Below are 3,776 nucleotides of genomic sequence, written 5' to 3' on the forward strand. Positions count from 1 at the left end.
AGATGCTTTCAGGGAGAATTTTTTCATGTACTCTCCCTGCTGTCTCAATCCTCTTTCCACAAGCAAAAATAGTTCCCTAACAACTGAACCTTCTCTCTCCACCAGTTCACCTCTCCATGCTGCATACCTGTGAAGTTCTGTGGCTCAAGTTATGAAGATTGTTGTGTTAATCCTCAGATACATTTCCTAGGTGTTAAAAATGCTTTGGTGCTGATCTAGCTGAAATTCAGGGATGAGAGAAGCAGAAAACTTCCAAAACTCTGCCATCTTGGCCCCTTCTCTTAAGTGACTATTTCCAAAAGGATTGTGAGCTTCTTTGTGTTGTGATTCTCTAATGCTTGAGATTAATTAAAAGTTCAGTCTACACCGGGATTTATTGGTAGAACATGGAAATGTACTTTGGGAACCCTTAGAATGGATAATGTGAGAAATACCCAGGAGAAAAGTAGAAAAGGGGTAGAAACACCTCTTATTGTTATACATATATTAAAGACAATTTTTGCTCCAAGAAAACCAGAAAGGTCTCTGAAGCCTTGGTTACACATAATATCTATCAGGGAATAATTAATGAATCCAAGGAAAAGGTAGTGTTTAACTGGCAGACGGGTTGAGTATGTGGCTGGGAATTTCCAAGGAAAAGGAGGAGAGATGTGCTGAGAGTAAACCAAAACTAGCTCCAAAATCATCTTGAACTTTTACCAAAAAGTAAAATTCAGTGTTCTTAGAAGAAATAACAAAGGGGGTCACCTGAGTGGCTCAGTCCATTGAGCATCTGGCTCTTCGTTTTGGCTCAGGTCATGGTCTCACAGTTCATTGGTTTGAGCCCTGCATCGGGTTCTGCACTGATGTGTGGAGTCTGCTTGGAATTCTTTCTCTCTCTGCCTCTCCCCTGTTCATGCTCTCTCTCTCTTTTTCTCAAAATAAATAATTAACTAATTTTAAATTAAGTAATAAAAAATAGCAAAGGTATTTTACAAGAAAGAGTGGACTCCAATTTTATAAAAATATGAGAGAAGAGAAAATTTTTATTTTAGTAACAAGCAAACAATTCAACTGGGAGGGGGTGTAAGTAATGAAGGTCTGAGGTGATGGAGGTGAAGTGGCAACAGTTAGTTTCACATGAAAAGAAGAGAACTGGTTATTCAGCAAATATATTGCATTGAGGTCAGTCAAAGAGTTACTATACATACATCTGAATACAGCAAACAGTTGTTCTCTTCTGTGTTGAATCTCCGTCTTTCAACTGCTCTTTCTGGCATTTCACTTAGTTGAGTTCTGGGAGGTCTATTTTCTAAACAACTCTTTGTCCTTCAGTAGGCAGCTGACAAGGAACAATTTAAATCCTTCTGTAAAACTGTTACTACATAAATTCCCATTCATCTGGAAAGAATTCTATAAACATCTCCACCGATAGATTACCCAACACGAAGAACAAATCTTTCTAACAAATCATAGGGGGAAGGTGATCACTGTGTCCTAAAGGAAAAATAAGTGAGTAGAAGCAACAGAGGGAGAAGATCCACCAATCTAGAAAGAAACTAGATTTTTCTCGGGATAAATAGACAAAGCTTGGGGTCACCTTTATACCTTCTACTCTGGAGTTCCACAAATTGAGAATTCGTCCCTCCCCTGTTAAGTCAATCAAGCGTCTACCAATCTCCAACAGTGAATCTGATTATACCCCTTAGTCCTGAGAGTCTGAGAGACAGAAGCATGAGTGCTCCAAGGTTGGTGAATGAGTTCAGGGGTGCGGGGGCTGGGGGTGGGGTGGCAGACAGTGGGCAGGGCCAGCGGGAAATATGCAGGAAATAGGGAGATCTTTTCATTCAGGTAAATCTTACATAAACAGGTGAGAGAAAACAGGAAAAACTATCTGCAGTGCTTCCATGATCAATTCAAGGTTCCTGCAATGAGTCTCACCTTCATATCTGGCGTTCTGGTGCTTTAGGGCATAGAAGCCTCTTTCCCTGCCAATTCTCTCTCCATTTGTTCCTTTCATTTCTGCCACTCCAGTTTATCCTCCAGCTTCCTGATTTTTTCTTCAAACTCCTCTCTTACCTGCACTCTCTGTCTCTCTAGCTGTGCTCCATAAAATTCTTTCATCTCTTGGATTTGTTTCTGAATCTCCTCTTTGGCCTTTTGGTACATATTCTTAGTGTAGCATCGTCCTTCATTCTAGGCCACAATGCGCTAGACCAGGGCCAGCAGTTGGCTTCTCTCGGGCCTCCTGCTCAGCTTCTGTTGCACCATTCTTGCACACGCAGTAGTGATCACGGAACTATCCCTCCAGCTCTTGGATGCCTTCGGGTGCTTCCTCTAAGTAATCATGGAAATTGATGCCATCCAAGTCATCTTTCCAGGTGAAAAAGAGAATTGTGTATCTCCTAGCTCTGAGTCCAAATATTTACTGAATCTTTTCCATGGCCTTGTGCTCTTCCTGCATGTACGGGGCCAGCTGTCCCATCAGGGGCAGGGTGTGAGGTCCTGGGGAGGTCAGGAAGATGTAGCGAGTAAACTCTTGCAGGTGTCAGCATCCTGTGCCTCAGTGTCAAAAATGCCTGGTGTATCCACGACACAATTTCTCTTACCTGCCACCTGCTGCTCCCTTTCTTACAGGTCTTGGTGGCAGATGTTGTGGCAATGCTAGAAGGAAATACTTTCTCTCCAAGGGTGCTGTTGACCATGGCACTTTTCCCTGCTCCAGACTTACCCACTAAGAGAAGTCTCAACTGTGAATCTCTGCCATCTTGGTTTCTAAGCCGTGGGATATCAGGAAACAAAATCCACAGCATTAGGAGATAATCCAGCTGCTTCCCTATAGGGCCCCCATTTCCCCTCACACACACCCTCCTCTGGTGCCCCAAGGTTCCCTCCCATGAGTGACTGCTGCACTCCCAGAACTCTATAGAAGGCCCTTCTAGAGAAGCCTATTCAAAGTCTATAGAAACCCTGAAGTTCTCTTGCAATACTTGGGAAATGCCCAAGTACTTTCCAGGATTTCCTGGAGCTTCTTACTCTTACTTTTTGTAGCTAAGCAGCCTACAGAAGGGTAAACAAAATATTGTAGTTTACAAAGAGAATTCTGAGCTGCTGCTGCTGGTAGCTATTCCTCATAAGAGCAATGCAGCAAGTAACACAAAATCTGTCTTTGGGGCATCTCAGTGGAAGACTCCCTCCCCATTTATATTCAGAATGGAAATTTGCTTCCCCCATTAAGAAGTCAGTTAGGCAGGTTACACAAGCCAACTCATCTTTGTAGGGTACAAAAGGGATGCCTGTGTGGAAAGACCAAGTGCCTTTTTCTATTTCGTGTGTGCAACCATCCTGTCAGGGGTTGTGGCATGAGAGAGAACAATATAATTTAACTTTAAAGTTTAAAAGCTTAGCTTAGAATCCAGTGAAGATTTTATATTCTAAAATAAGACATTACAGAATTATAGTCATAAATTACTGACATTTCTCCAAAGTTATTATAAAATCCCTTGATACTAAAAAAAATGAAAGAAAAAGAGCACCTGGGTGGCTCAATTGATTGAGTGTTGGACTCTTGATATTCGCTCTGGTCATGATCCCAGAGTCGTGCAATTGAGTCCCACATAGGCTACACGCTGAGCATGGAGTCTGCTTAAGATTTTCTCTCTCTCCCTCTCTCTCTTAATCTTTCTCCCTCTGTCCCTCTCCCTTTCTATCTCTCTGTAAAAAAAAAATGAGGGGCTCCTGCGTGGCTCAGTCAGTTGAGCATCCAACTTCACCTCAGGTCATGATATCACAATTCA

The 3,776-nt window shown here is 42.3% G+C and overlaps 1 pseudogene; it reads right to left on the reverse strand.

The window, feature by feature from the left end:
- Positions 1 to 1,318: 1,318 nt before the first annotated feature.
- On the reverse strand, positions 1,319 to 2,807 carry LOC121025890 (GTPase IMAP family member 4-like; annotated as a pseudogene).
- Between the last annotated feature and the right edge of the window lie 969 nt (positions 2,808 to 3,776).

This window comes from Herpailurus yagouaroundi, unplaced genomic scaffold (assembly GCF_014898765.1).
Source record: "Herpailurus yagouaroundi ecotype Mexico unplaced genomic scaffold, PumYag 67782, whole genome shotgun sequence".
NCBI lineage: Eukaryota > Metazoa > Chordata > Mammalia > Carnivora > Felidae > Herpailurus > Herpailurus yagouaroundi.